Source organism: Bos javanicus, chromosome 15, assembly GCF_032452875.1.
Source record: "Bos javanicus breed banteng chromosome 15, ARS-OSU_banteng_1.0, whole genome shotgun sequence".
Lineage (NCBI taxonomy): Eukaryota > Metazoa > Chordata > Mammalia > Artiodactyla > Bovidae > Bos > Bos javanicus.
Window position 1 is genome coordinate 49,571,667 of NC_083882.1, and position 16,372 is coordinate 49,588,038.

Consider the following 16,372-nt stretch of genomic DNA (forward strand, 5'->3'; position numbering starts at 1 on the left):
GTCATCTAAGTTAAATTCACCCATTCCAGTGCATTTTAGATCGCTGATTCCTAGAATGTCGACATTCACTGTTGCCATCTCTTGTCTGACCACTTCCAATTTGCCTTGACTCATGGACCTGACATTCCAGGTTCCTATGCAATATTGCTCTTTACAGCATCGGACCTTGTTTCTATCACCAATCACATCCACAGCTGTGTATTGTTTTTGCTTTGGCTCCATCCCTTCATTCTTTCTGGAGTTATTTCTCCACTGATCTCCAGTAGCATATTGGGCACCTACTGACCTGGGGAGTTCCTCTTTCAGTATCCTATCATTTTGCCTTTTCATACTGTTCATGGGGTTCTCAAGGCAAGAATACTGAAGTGGTTTGCCATTCCCTTCTCCAGTGGACCACATTCTGTCAGATCTCTCCACCATGACCCGCCGGTCTTGGGTTGCCCCACGGGCATGGCTTAATTTCATTGAGTTAGACAAGGCTGTGGTCCTAGTGTGATTAGATTGACTAGTTTTCTGTGAGTATGGTTTCAGTGTGTCTGCCCTCTGATGCCCTCTTTCAACACCTACCCTCTTAGTTGGGTTTTCTTACCTTAGGCGTGGGGTATCTCTTCATGGCTGCTCCAGAAAAGCGCAGCCGCTGCTCCTTACCTTGGACGAGGGGTATCTCCTCACCACTGCCCTTCCTGACCTTCAGTGTGGGATAGCTCCTCTAGGCCCTCCTTTGCCCGCACAGCCACAGCTCCTTGGATGTGGGGTAGCTCCTCCTGGCCACCGCCCCTGACCTCGGGCTTGGGTAGCTCTTCTCAGCCGTTCCTCCGCCTTCGCAGCCTGGCACTCTTGGCTGCTGCCCTGACTATGCCAAAGCCTTTGACTGTGTGGATCACAATAAACTGTGGAAAATTCTGAAAGAGATGGGAATACCAGACCACTTGACCTGCCTCTTGAGAAATCTGTATGCAGGTCAGGAAGCAACAGTTCGAACTGGACATGGAACAACAGACTGGTTCCAAATAGGAAAAGGAGTGTGTCAAGGCTGTATATTGTCACCCTGCTTATTTAACTTATATGCAGAGTACATCATGAGAAAAGCTGGGTTAGAAGAAGCACAAGATGAAATCAAGATTGCCGGGAGAACTATCAATAACCTCAGATATGCAGATGACCCCACCCTTATGGCAGAAAGTGAAGAGGAACTCAAAAGCCTCTTGATGAAAGTGAAAGTGGAGAGTGAAAAAGTTGGCTTAAAACTCAACATTCATAAAACGAAGATCATGGCATCTGGTCCCATCACTTCATGGGAAATAGATGGGGAAACAGTGGAAACTGTCATACTTTATTTTTCTGGGCTCCAAAATCAGTGCAGATGGTGACTGCAGCCATGAAATTAAAAGACGCTTACTCCTTGGAAGGAAAGTTGTGACCAACCTAGATAGCATATTCAAAAGCAGAGATGTTACTTTGCCAACAAAGGTCCGTCTAGTCAAGGCTATGGTTTTTCCTGTGGTCATGTATGGATATGAGAGTTGGACTGTGAAGAAGGCTGATCGCCGAAGAATTGATGCTTTTGAACTGTGGTGTTGGAGAAGACTCTTGAGAGTCCCATGGACTGCAAGGAGATCCAACCAGCCCATTCTGAAGGAGATCAGCCCTGGGGTTTCTTTGGAAGGAATGATGCTAAAGCTGAAACTCCAGTACTTTGGCCACCTCATGTGAAGAGTTGACTCATTGGAAAAGACTCTGATGCCGGGAGGGATTGGGGGCAGGAGGAAGAAGGGGACGACAGAGGATGAGATGGCTGGATGGCATCACTGACTCGATGGACATGAGTCTGAGTGAACTCCAGGAGTTGGTGATGGACAGAGAGGCCTGGGGTGCTGCGATTCATGGGGTCGCAAAGAGTCGGACACGACTGAGCAACTGAACTGAACTGACATCAGTATTTGATATTTATTTCTCTACTTTCTATTTCCAAAGACATAAGACGCTATCCCTGAAGCAGTTTTCCCCCTACATCTCTATATAGGAATACAGTAAGTATTCAATACATATGCTGTTTCCCTGCTGAGAGTTGAAGAGTTGCTACCATTACTATGAATTTTTATGCCCTTTTGGACATGAAAGTTTAAACCATGTCCATCCTTTCTGAGAATATCTTGTGCTGTGCTAAGAGAAAATATGGCATGATTTATACACTTAATGAATTTTTAAAAATTCCTAAAGTGTTATTAAATTTCACTCAAATCTTTAAAAATCATTATAAATAAATGACATTAAAATTCATTAATCAAAATTTCCCAAAGAATGCAAAGTAACAAATGATAAAATGGAGAGTCTTTACATCATAGGTCATTCAGTCAGTCAGTCAGTTCAGTTGCTCAGTTATGTCCGACTCTTTGTGACCCCATGAATCGCAGCACGCCAGGCCTCATTGTCCATCACCGTCATAGGTCATTAGGAAAATACAAATATAAATCACAGTGATATACTACTTCATACCCATTAGAATGCCTATAATCATGAAGACAGAAAAGTATTGGTAACTATGAAAAAAACTGAAATACTCATTGCTGCTATGAATATAGAAGAGTGAAGCCAACTTGGAAAAATACATTGACAGTTTTTTAAAATAGTAAACAGAGTGACCACACAGTTCACAATTCCACCTCTAGGTATGTGAACAAGAGAAATTAAAAGATACGTTCACATGCACTTGTGTATTTATTTTACTAGTAGTATTATTCATAATAGTCCCAATGGGGAAGTAACCCAATTGTCCATCAACTGTTGAATGGATAAATAAGATATGGTCTACCCCCAAAATTAAATGCTTCTTTTTGATATAAAAAGCACAAAACATTAACATATATTATAACATAGATGAACCTCAAATACATTACATTAGGTAAAAGAAGCTAGAGACCAAAGACCAGCTATTATATGCTTTTATTTATATGAAATATCCAGTAAGGGTAATATATAGAGTCAGAAAGTAGATAAGTGGTTACCTAGGCTTGAGGATGCGAATGGAAAGTTACTGCTAATGGACAAGAGGTTCATTTTGGGAATGACAGAAATATCTTAAAATTAGTGTGGTAATAGTTGAATATTTACATAGATTCCTATTTAAGTTAAATTCCTAAGAAGTGAACTTTGGGTCAAATATCTGTGTTTTTGAAGACTTTGGACACATGATGCCAAATTCTGCTCCAGAAGTGTTGCCTCCAGGGCTGCTGCTGCTGCTGCTGCTGCTGCTAAGTCGCTTCAGTTGTGTCCGACTCTGTGTGACCCCATAGACGGCAGCCCACCAGGCTCCCCCTTCCCTGGGATTCTCCAGGCCAGAACAATGGAGTGGGTTTCCATTTCCTTCTCCAATGCATGAAAGTGAAAAGTGAAAGTGAAGTCACTCAGTCTTGTCCGACTCTTATAAACCCCCCATGAACTGCAGCCTACCAGGCTCCTCCGCCCATGGGATTTTCCAGGCAAGAGCACTGGAGTGGGGTGCCATCGCCTTCTCTGGCCTCCAGGGCTACTGCCCCCATTAGCTCACTTGTGTGGGATGTTTGTAAACAAGTAAGTATGCATTATGATGTAATAGACATTAAGCAAGACAGAGGAGAAGGAAGTGGCAACCTACTCCAGTATTCTTGCCCAGAGAATTCTGTGGACAGAGGAGCCTGGTGGGCTGCTATCTATGGGGTTACTTACAATCAGACATGACTGAAGCGACTTAGCATGCATACATGCACTGGAGAAGGAAATGGCAACCCACTCCAGTATTCTTACATGGAGAATCCCAGGGACAGAGGAGACTGGTGGGCTGCCGCCTGTGGAGTCTCACAGTCGGACACGACTGAAGTGACTTAGCAGCAGCAATAGTTGAACAAGTATTTCAATAAAGTAAAATGCATCAAAATGTACAATTAAAATGGATGTATTTTGTGGCATAGGTATCTCAATTTTGTTGTCCAGTAGTGTCTGACTTTTTGCGATCCCATGAGGGTCGCCAGGCTCCTCTGTCCTCCACTGTCTCTTGGAGTCTTCTCAGATTCATGTCCTTTGAGTCAGTGATGTTATATAAGGAGCAAGTGTCTTTCAATATAATAGCTATAGTCACTGTCCACAGTGATTTTGGAGCCCCCCAAATAAAATCTGTACAACTTCCACTTTTTCCCCTTCTATTTGCCATGAAGTGATGGGACCAGATGCCATGATCTTTATCGTGTCCATCCTTGCATGAAATTTTGCTTTGATATCCCCAGTTTTCTTGAGGAGATCTCTAGTCTTTCCCATTCTCTTGTTTTCCTCTATTTCTTTGCATTGTTCACTTAAGAAGGCCTTCTGAGAAGGCCCCTCTTCTATCTATTCTCTGTAACTCTGCATTCATTTGGGTATATCTTTCTCTTTCTTCCCTGCTTTTCACTTCTCTTTTCTCAACTGTTTGTAAAGCCTCCTCAGACAATCACTTTGCCTTCTTGCATTTCTTTTTATTTCATGTGCTTTTGGTCACTGCCTCCTATACAGTGCTTTGAACTGCTGTCCATTGTTCTTCAGGCACTCTGTCTATCAAATCTAAGCCTTTAAATCTACTCATCACTTCTACTGTATAATCATAAAGGATTTTATATAGGTCATACCTGAATGACCTCGTGATTTTCTCTACTTTCTTCAATTTAAGCCTGATTTTTGCAATAAGTAGCTTATGATCTGAGCCACAGTCAGCTCCAGGTCTTGTTTTTGCTGACTGTATAGAGCCTCTAAATCTTGGAGTGCAAAAATATAATTAATCTCAATAAAGCAGTTTTAAAACTTAGTGGAGAAGACATAGGAAATATATAATCAATGTTGCCATTATTGACAATAAAATTGTGTTTCATTTACAAAATTTTCAAAGTAGAAAGCTACTAGATAGTAGCTATCCAAAAAATATCTAGTGCTAAACAAATAAGGAAGCAGGATGGGTATGATAAGTACTAGTATAATGATTAATACACAAATGATAATAATATAGAGATGCTAATGCACTAAGATGTTATCAAGTATCATATATGAATGTATAAAATTGAGAGAAGAAAGTTAAGAGATGTTATAGAGATGTTATCTTAATAGTGATTTTAAACAAAAGGATTCTGAGGTTGGGAAGATCCCCTGGAGGAGGAAATGGCAACCTACTCCAATAGTCTCGCCTGGGAAATCCTACTGTTCATGGCATAACAAAGAGTCAGACACAACCAAACAACTAACACTTTCCCTTTCAGGTGTCATCTAAGTCAGAGAAGAGTAATAACCGTTCTTGCATAAATACCTCACTTAGAAAGGGAACAGAATAATTTCCATTGGTTTACATAGTGATAAAGGGGTACTGGTTTGATAATTGCAAAATTTTAAGGGTTCCTTCCTGCTTACAAGCACAAGATGGCAGTGTCCCCTCATGTATGGATCTCAAATGACATAATAGCAAAGTTTTTTCCTTCTAGTTATTTTCCGATATAGTTGACATACATGCCTGCCTACTCAGTCGTGCCCAATTCTTTGCAACTTCATGGACTGTAGCCTGCCAGTCTCCTCTATCCATGACATTTCTCAGGCAAAAGTACTGGAGTGGGTTGTCATTCCCTTCTCCAGGTAATCTTCCCGACCCAGGGATTGAACCCTCATCTCCTGTGTCTCCTGCATTGGAAGCAGGTATTCTCTAGGACTGGCATAATCTCTAGGACCTACCCAATTTTATGTTTATTTTTTAGTTCTGTAGTCCCCTTATTTTATTTTATAGTCTTAGTATTCATAGTTCTTTTATTCCACCAAGTATTTATTCAGTTGGAACCCTCCTGTCTCCCACTGTATATGTAAACTCAGCAGCCAGAAGAGGTAGGGTCAGGATTTCCTTTAATTTGTCCACTTTTGTCTCTGTTAGGTGTTCTGTTCTTGTGGAAAATCCTGCTGTCTCAACCTGAACACCATTGCCTGAACTTAAATCTAGAATATACTACATAAGTATCTGTGATTTGGGCATTTACTTACCTTTTCAATTTTATAGCTCCCTCAGAGCATTGATAGCATTGAAGACTTCACTTGTTAATCTGTGCTTTTAATTTTCAATTATACATTTTTCATTTAAATTTTAAAAAAATATTCCAGTTTCTTCCTGAATATTGAAATCATGGCAGATTCATTTTGATATTTGGCAAAACTAATACAATTATGTAAAATTTAAAAATAAAATAAAATTAAAAAAAATAATATAAATTTATTTATTTTAATTGGAGGCTAATTACTTTACAATATTGCATTGGTTTTGCCATACATCAACATGAATCCGCCACGGGTGTACTCATGTTACCCATCCTGAACCACCCCACTCACTTCCCTCCCCATACCATCCCTCTGGGTCATCCCAGTGCACCAGCCCTGAGCATTCAGCATCATGCGTCAAACCTGGACTGGCAATCCATTTCACATATGATAATATACATGTTTCAATGCCATTCTCCCAAATCATCCCACCCTCACGCTCTCCCAGAGAGTCCTAAAGACTGTTTTATACATCTTTGTCTCTTATGCTATCTAGCTTACAGGGTTATCATTCAGTTCAGTTCAGTCACTCAGTCGTGTCCAACCCTTTGTGACCACATGAATCGCAGCACACCAGGCCTCCCTGTCCATCACCATCTCCCAGAGTTCACTCAAACTCACGTCCATTGAGTCGGTGATGCCATCCAACCATCTCATCCTCTGTCGTCCCCTTCTCCTTCTGCCTCTAATCCCTCCCAGTATCAGAGTCTTTTCCAATGAGTCAACTCTTCGCATGAGGTGGCCAAAGTACTGCAGTTTCAGCTTTAGCATCATTCCCTCCAAAGAAATTGAGGGCTGATCTCCTTCACAATGGGCTGGTTGGATCTCCTTGCAGTCCAAGGGACTCTCAAGAGTCTTCTCCAACACCACAGTTCAAAAGCATCAATTCTTCGGCGCTCAGCTTTCTTCACAGTCCAACTCGCACATCCATACAGGACTTCTGGGAAAACCATAGCCTTGAATAGATGGACCTTTGTTGGCAAAGTAATGTCTCTGCTCTTGAATATGCTATCTAGGTTGGTCATAACTTTCCTTCCAAGGAGTAAGTGTCTTTTAATTTCATGGCTGCAATCACCATCTGCACTGATTTTGGAGCCCCCAAAAATAAAGTATGACACTATTTCCACTGTTTCCCTAACTATTTGCCATGAAGTGATGGGACCAGATGCCATGATCTTCGTTTTCTGAATGTTGAGCTTTAAGCCACCTTTTTCACTCTCCTCTTTTACTTTCATCAAGAGGCTTTTTAGTTCCTCTTCACTTTCTGCCATAAGGGTAGTGTCATGTGCATATCTGAGGTTACTGATATTTCTCCCGGCAATCTTGATTTCATCGTGTGCTTCTTCCAGCCCAGCGTTTCTTATGATGTACTCTGCATAGAAGTTAAATAAGCATGGTGACAATATACAGCCTTGAAGTACTCCTGATGGTTATTGTTACCATCATTCTAAATTCCATATATATATACATTAGTATACTGTATTGGTGTTTTTCTTTCTGGCTTACTTCACTCTGTAAAATAGGCTCCAGTTTCATCCACTTCATTAGAACCACAGCTCTCTTATCCATTCATCTGCTGTTGGACATCTAAGTTGCTTCCATGTCCTGGCTATTGTAAACAGTGCTGTGATGAACATTGGGGTACACGTGTCTCTTTCAATTCTGGTTTCCTCAGTGTGTATGCCCAGCAGTGGGATTTCTGGGTCATATGGCAGTTCTATTTTCAGTTTTTTAAGGAATCTCCACACTGTTCTCCCTAGTGGCTGTACTAGTTTGCATTCCCACCAACAGTGTAAGAGGGTTCCCTTTCCTCCACACCCTCTCCAGCATTGATTGCTTGTAGACTTTTGGATAGCAGCCATTCTGACTGGCATGAAATGGTACCTTATTGCTGTTTTGATTTGCATTTCTCTGATAATGAGTGATGTTGAGCATCTTTTCATGTGTTTGTTAGCCATCTGTATGTCCTCTTTGGAGAAATGTCTGTTTAGTTATTTGGCCCATTTTTTGATTGGGTGTTTATTTTTCTGGAATTGAGCTGCAAGAGTTGCTTGTACATTTTTGAGATTGTCAGTTGCTTCATTTGCTATTATTGTCTCCCATTCTGAAGGCTGTCTTTTCACCTTGCTTATAGTTTCCTTGTTGTGCAAAAGCTTTTAAGTTTAATTAGGTCTCATTTGTTTATTTTTGCTTTTATTTTCAATATTCTTGGAGGTGGGACATAGAGGATCCTGCTCTGATTTACATCAGAGAGTGTTTTGCCTATGTTCTCCTCTGGGAGTTTTATAGTTTCTGGTTTTTGTTTAGATCTTTAATCCATTTTGAGTTTATTTTTGTGTATGATGTTAGAAAGTGTTCTAGTTTCATTCTTTTACAAGTGGTGGACCAGTTTTCCCAGCACCACTTGTTAAAGAGAGTGTCTTTTCTCCATTGTATATTCTTGCCTCCTTTGTCAAAGATGAGGTGTCCATAGGTGCATGGATTTATCTCTGGGCTTTCTATTTTGTTCCATTGATCTATATTTCTGTCTATGTGTAAGTCCCATAATGTCTTGATGTCTGTGGCTTTGTAGTAGAGCCTGAAGTCAGGCAGGTTGATTCCTCCAGTTCCATTCTTCTTTCTCAAGATTGCTTTTGCTATTTGAGTTTTTTTTTTTTATTTCCATACAAATTGTGAAATTATTTGTTCTAGCCCTGTGAAAAATACTGTTGGTAACTTGATAGGGATTGCATTGGATCTATAGATTGCTTTGGGTAGTATACTCATTTTCATTATATTGATTTTTCCAATCCATGAACATGGTATATTTCTCCATCTATTAGTGTCCTCTTTGATTTCTTTCACCAGTGTTTTATAGTTTTCTATATATAGGTCTTTTGTTTCTTTAGGTAGATATATTCCAAGTACTTTATTCTTTTCGTTGCAATGGTGAATGGAATTGTTTCCTTAATTTATCTTTCTATTTTCTCAATGTTAGTGTATAGGAACTCAAGGGAGTTCTGTGTGTTGATTTTATATCCTGAAACTTTACTATATTCATTGATTAGCTCTAGTAATTTTCTGATGGAGTCTTTAGGGTTTTCTATGTAGAGGATCATGTCATCTGCAAACAGTGAGAGTTTTACTTCTTCTTTTCCAATTTGGATTCCTTTTATTTCTTTTTCTGCTCTGATTGCTGTGGCCAAAACTTCCAAAACTATGTTGAATAGTAGTGATGAGAGTGGGCACCCTTGTCTTGTCCCTGACTTTAGGGGAAATGCTTTCAAATTTTCACCATTGAGGATAATGTTTGCTGTGTGTTTGTCATATATAGCTTTTATTATGTTGAGGTATGTTCCTTCTATTCCTGCATTCTGGAGGGTTTTTATCATAAATAGATGTTTAATTTTGTCAAAGGCTTTCTCTGAATCTATTGAGATAATCATCTGGCTTTCATTTTTCAATTTGTTAATGTGGTATATTACATTGATTGATTTGTGGATAGTGAAGAATCCTTGCATCCCTGAGATAAAGCCCACTTGGTCATGGTGTATGACCTTTTTAATGTGTTGTTGGATTCTGATTGCTAGAATTTTGTTAAGGATTTTTTGCATCTATGTTCATCAGTGATATTGGCCTGTAGTTTTCCTTTTATGTGGCATCTTTGTCAGGTTTTGGTATTAGGGTGATGGTGGCCTCATAGAATGAGTTTGTAAGTTTACCTTCCTCTGCAATTTTCTGGAAGAGTTGGAGTAGGATAGGTGTTAGTTCTTCTCTAAATTTTTGGTAGAATTCAGCTGTGAAGCCATCTGAACCTGGGCTTTTGTTTTCTGGAAGATTTCTGATTACAGTTTCAATTTCCATGCTTGTGATTTAATTATTTTAAAGCCTATCTAAATTTTTTTTATTTTTGGATCCTCTATGTTTATCCTTGTATTATTATTATTTTTAATATTAATCTTATAACACATATACTTGTTTCTTTTTCTGCTTGGTTATCCTATGGCCAAATATTTTGTGTAAAAATAAACTAGAAATTATTTAAGTCTAGGATAATGTCATATGATATTATATAAGTTTGCAGGATATGTATACACTTCTGATAGATGGTTATTGGCACTGATAATCTCATATCTCTTTAATAAAATCAGAATTTGAGGTTATTTTCACCTATGTTAGTCTCTCTGAAAACTTATCTATTTGTGACTCACCCGTACATCTAGGGAAGATTCCATATGGTCTGCGTATTCTCTAGGACCTGGGTAATCTCTAGCACCTCTCCAGAACTAATATCTATTTTAGTTCTGAAGTCCCTTTATTTTATTGTGTAGTTTTAGTATTCATAGTTCTTTTTTTCCACCAAAAAGTTTTTCAGTTGGAACCCTCCAACCTCTCATTGTGTATCTAAACTCAGCAGCCATTAGAGGTAGAGTCAGAGTTTACTTGCATTTGTCCACTTGTTGCTCTTTTAGGCTTTCTCTGCTCCTGTGGAAATTCCTGCTGTCTCATCCTGAACAACATCCCTCCCTTAGGCTCACAGCTCCCTACTCCTTAATGTACCACTAGTGTCTGTGATTTCCTCAGGTTTCCAGAGACCAATAAAACCAGGAAAAATGATGAGCTTCTTTTATCACAGATGTATAAGCTGGAAACATTCTATACTCCTTAGAAAACACTATTTCCAAATTGAGCACTTTAACTATGAGCAAGAAAGCAAAGTGGCAAAAGTTAATCAAGTGACAGAGAAACACAAGTGGCCTACAGATAGGAGTAAGTCGATTATGGGGGAGGAGGGCAGATCTGGGAGGGAAAAGCACTCTCAATTTCTCAGTGGAAAGAAGGGAAGAAACTGTGGGTCAAAAGTAAAAGATTGGCTTTGGATAATTGGAGATAGAGAATTTGAATGAAGTGAAAAAATAGTGAATTTTGCAGGGAAAAAATATATCATGTGATGCAATAATATGAGATGAAATGTGTTTTGTTATTTTAAATACTTTGGAAAAGAGTATTTGGATAGAGTGGTGAGGAAAGAACCTTGATTATACAAATTGAAAAAAGGAAAGAAGGTCTGCAGTTTAGTGAACAGGAGTGGCAACGAGGTCAGAAGTAGTAAAATGTGTAAGAGGCAATCTAGGGGATTTGAGAATGAGAGCACAAAGATGGACAGGGAAGGGAGCAAGGGAAAAATCACGTGTATAATCCACCTCTCTTTTTCCATACACAGGGAAAAAGGAGCTTATAAGTACTGAAATGGCTTCGCTTTCATTCAGAGATCAGTAGGTCATTTAACATATTTTAAACACAGAAATGAACTAACTTGTTTATGTCTTTAAAAATTCACTGCTCTAAGGAGATTTGGTTTGAGGGGAATGACACAAAAGTGGAAAGTATTAGATGAGATAAGTGGCTAATAAAATAGTTTAGAAGAGAAATCATGACAGTGGTAAACAGCAAAAGTGAATAAGTTAAAATATTTTGCACATCAAAACAAGAAGACATGTTAGTGGATTTGAATAACAAAGGACAATGCATGTTGATCTTATATAAATATTTAGTGGTTTAAAAAAGATAATAAATACACAAATCATTTTAAGATTCTAAAAGTTCTGTTAGATAATAGGACCTGAGTATTTTTCATGAATAAAACTTAAGGAATTGAATAATAGTGTCTGTTTTTCTTAAGCTATGAAAAGATCTGTGTTAATAAGAGAGATCTCTACTCATGAAATTAAAAGACACTTGTTCCTTGGAAGAAAAGTGATGACCAAACTAGACAGCATATCAAAAACAAGAGACATTACTTTGCCAACAAAGGTCTATCTAGTCAAAGTTGTGTTTTTTTCCAGTAGTCATATATGTAAGTGAGAGTTGGACTATAAAGAAAGCTGAGCACCAAAGAATTGATGCTTTTGAACTGCGGTGTTGGAGAAGACTCTTCAGAGTCCCTTGGACAGCAAGGAGATCCAACCAGTCCATCCTAAAGGAGATCATCCTGAGTATCCATTGGAAGGACTAATGCTGAAGCTGAAACTCCAATACATTGGCCTCCTGATGTGAAGAACTTACTCTTTGGAAAAGACCCTGATGCTGGGAAAGATTGAAGGCAGGAGGAGAAGGGGACGACAGAGCATGAGATGGTCAGATGGCATCACCAATTCAATGGACATGAGTTTGAGTAGGCTCCAGAAGTTGGTGATGGACAGGGAAGCCTGACACACTGCAGTCCATGAGGTCACAAAGAGTCGGACGCGACTGAATGACTGAACTGAACTACTCATGAAAGAGTCATTGAATCATGCAGAAAAAAGCCCAGATGATTAAATTTCAGGGGATTTGGTAATATTCCTAAGATGCTATATGGCTGTTGTGACAGACAGCCTGGCAGTAAACATATAGACTAGTTAAGTACTGATGTGTTTAAATGTCTAAGAGAACTGATTTTTTGTTGTTGTTGTTTATTTTAATATCATTGTGGCATTAGGAATAGCACATGATGTCAGGCATATGACTGAATCTTCAAACATTGACCAAGCCAGTCACATAACTGCAGCAACCATGTAGATGGGTTAGCCACTGTTCTGGGAAATCACCATCCACATGAGCAGAACCCTAAAACTGATATCCATTAAAGCTATTATTGTACTTATGGAGTATTGGGCAAACCATTCGAGTCTCTAAGCCTCCACTTACATATCTATAATATTTCTTTCTGTTCACATCACTGAGATACTTTATGGTACAAATATGATTATCAAAATGTAAAAATTCAAAATGAAGGGGGACTGTGGCAAGCATTTTTATAAATAATTTAATTGTCTATACAATATTGTGGGGCAAGGCTTGTTATCTTTTTCAATGAGGTACATAAAACAATGAGCAGAGGAGCAAAACAAAAACATCAAGAGAATGAACTATGTTATTGCAATTATAGTGGACCACTGAATCGCAGTCTGTGGGTGAGTTAATTTCATTCTAATATCTAGGGATGATGAGACTGTGATGGTTGATATTTTTCTTATAGTTTTCAGAGATGGCCAAAGACCATGTCCATAGATGGCAACATCAGAAAACTTGTGAATTCCAGTGACAATAAAAGGGATCGATCAACAAACTGACATAACTCTCATATCAATTATTATCAGTGGAACAAATAATGGAAATTCACTTAAATAAAACTCTTGCGTCATTGCAGGGTATTACTGTTAGTCTTTGCAACCCAATGGACTGTACCTCTGTCCATGGAATTCTCCAGGCAAGAATACTGGAGTGGTTGCCATTCCGTTCTCCAAGGGATTTTCCTGACATCCTGACCCAGGGATTGAACCAGGATCTCCTACACTGCAGGCAGATACGTTACCACCTGAGTGATCATTTCAGGGTAAGTACATAAAGAAACCTTGGTAGAGAATATGAAAGAGAAACCAAATTCCAAATACTCTAGACTGTAAATTGCTGCTGCTGCTGCTAAGTCGCTTCAGTCGTGTCCGACTCTGTGCCACCCCATAGGTGACAGCCCACCAGGCTCCCCCATCCGTGAGATTCTTCAGGCAAGAACACTGGAGTGGGTTGCCATTTCCTTCTCCAATGCCTGAAAGTGAAAAGTGAAAGTGAAGTCACTCAGTCGCGTCCGACCCTCAGTGACACTGTGGACTGCACACTTCCAGGCTCCTCTGTCCATGGGATTTTCCAGGCAAGAGTACTGGAGTGGGGTGCCATTGCCTTCTCTGAGACTGTAAATTAGGTCAATCCTATTTACCCTTGATGATTTTGGATCTGATTCCCATTTAAACCAGTTTGAGGGCCAGTCTGTGTGCCTCTTTCAACTACGCACACTTGCTGGACAGTTCATATCTTATAATGTTACTTGATTATTCCTGTGGGCTTTATCTATTGGTTAAAATAAACCCATGCATTCATTGCTTTAACTTTTTCTGTCATACATTATAAAATGTTTCCACCTAGTATCCTTGTCAGAGAAAATGAATGCTTTAGGGTTGTGTTATTCCTTTTAGGAGTTCACATTTTTGTGGTAGAAAAATGGCTCCGTGCGACAGTCTCATGACAAGCTGTAATTCAAGTATTGAACAGTTGGCTTCATTCTACCTCTCTGGGATTCCTGGCTGCGAGGATGTTCAATACTTTATTTCCATCCCCTTTTGTGTGTTCTATCTGATTGGAATAGTGGGCAACTGTACAGTTCTTCACATCATCCACACTGACAAGAGTCTCCATGAGCCCATGTACTACTTCCTGGCCATGCTGTCCCTCACAGACATGGGCATGTCCATCTCCACCCTGCCCACAGTACTGAGAACCTTCTTTGATGCTAAGGTTTGATGCTAAGGAGATTGAGATGAGTACTTGTGAAGCCCAGATGCATTTTATTCACACTTTTTCTCTAATGGAATAAGTTGTGCTCCTAGCCATGGCTTTCGACCGCTATGTTGCCATCTTCGATCCTTTGAGGTATTCCAGCAAACTTACCCCACAACACATTGTCTACATAGGGGTCTTCATCATAATCAGATGCTCCACTGTCCTCCCTGTTGTTCTTGTTCATATCCCCACATTTTCTTTCTGTCACTCCCATGTTCTCTCCCACTCCTTCTGCTAACATCAAGATGTCATCCAATTGGCCTGTTCTGACATCTCATTCAATGTTTTGTATGGCTTGTTTGTTGTTGCATTTTATTGGGGTGTAGATTCTCTAGGAATCTTTTTATCTTGCTCTCATCCTCTGCTCTGTGTTGCACATTGCATCCCAGGGAGGGAAACTCAAAGCCCACAGTACATGTGTCTCCCATATTTGTGCTGTGCTCATTCTATATGTGCCAATGATAGGGTTGTCCTCAGTGCATCGTTTTGTAAAATATTCCTCTCCCATTATTCATATTACCATGGCAGATATTTACCTGTTAGTTCCACTAGTTCTCAACCCAATTATTTATAGCATCAAGAAAAAACAGATTCGCCAAGGCTTCCTGCTGCTGCTGCTGCTGCTAAGTCGCTTCAGTCATGTCTGACTCTGTTTGACCCCATAGACGGCAGCCCACCAGGCTCTCCCGTCCCTGGGATTCTCTAGGCAAGAACACAAGAGTGGGTTGCCTTTTCCTTCTCCAATGCATGAAAGTGAAAAGTGAAAGTGAAGTCGCTCAGTCATGTCCAACCATCAGCTACCCCATGGACTGCAGCCTTCCAGGCTCCTCCATCCATGGAATTTTCCAGGCAAGAGTATTGGAGTGGGGTGCCATTGCCTTCTCTGAAGGCTTCTTAGGGATATTATTATCCAAAACGATCAGGTTTGCTCACACTTAGAAGATATATGATCCCCTTTCAACCTTTACATTCATTTTCTTCATCCTGAAGATAACCTGTCAGAAATTCTTAGACACATTTTGTACTTATAGTTCCATGATAGTCAATAATTTCTACATGTCACCTCAAGAAAAATAATTGTACTTATTTCTATCAGTACTTCCTTGCTTTATATCATCTCAAAATCTTTGTGTCAGGAGATTTAGTAAGAGGGAATTTATTTCATTCGGCTATTTTATGGTGATATTTTCCATTTAGATTTTAAGATAAAATCAAGTTTCCATGTTAAAACTAAGATAGACAAGTTAACTATTCAAAGGAAAAAGAGATAATATAGAGTAGAGTAGGTGTTGATAGCTAGGTACATTTTGTTTCCATTGAGGCAAATTAGACTTCATTCTCCATATTTTAATTCACATAATAATCAAATGAATGTTTTATTTTAGAGATGGGATAAATGAAAATATTGCATTTATCTCCTTTACATCTACTCAAATGATTGTCAGAAAAAAAGCTAGACAGTAAATGCATATACATACTTTTCATCAGTGGAGAAAACTCACAAGACAAATACAGACTTCACACAAAAGGGACTCTCTACTCATGAAATGGGGTAGAAAAAAAGTAAAAATCCTTTGGTTAATGTACACTTCTATTAAGTCTAATACCACCTGATCTGCCTCTTGAGAAATTTGTATACAGGTCAGGAAGCAACAGTTAGAACTGGACATGGAACAACAGACTGGTTCCAAATAGGAAAAGGAGTACATCAAGGCTGTATATTGTCACCCTGCTTATTTAATTATATGAAGAGTACATCACGAGAAATCCTGGACTGGAAGAAACACAAGCTGGAATCAAGATTGTGGGGAGAAATATCAATAACCTCAGATATGTAGATGACACCACCCTTATGGCAGAAAGGGAAGAGGAACTGAAAAGCCTCATGATGAAAGTGAAAGAGGAGAGTGAAAAAGTTGGCTTAAAGCTCAACATTCAGAAAACGAAG

General features: G+C 39.3%; 1 pseudogene; it reads left to right on the plus strand.

Moving 5' to 3' along the window:
* Nucleotides 1-14,095: 14,095 nt before the first annotated feature.
* LOC133261012 (olfactory receptor 51G1-like) lies at nucleotides 14,096-15,888 on the plus strand (annotated as a pseudogene).
* The last annotated feature ends 484 nt before the right edge of the window (nucleotides 15,889-16,372 follow it).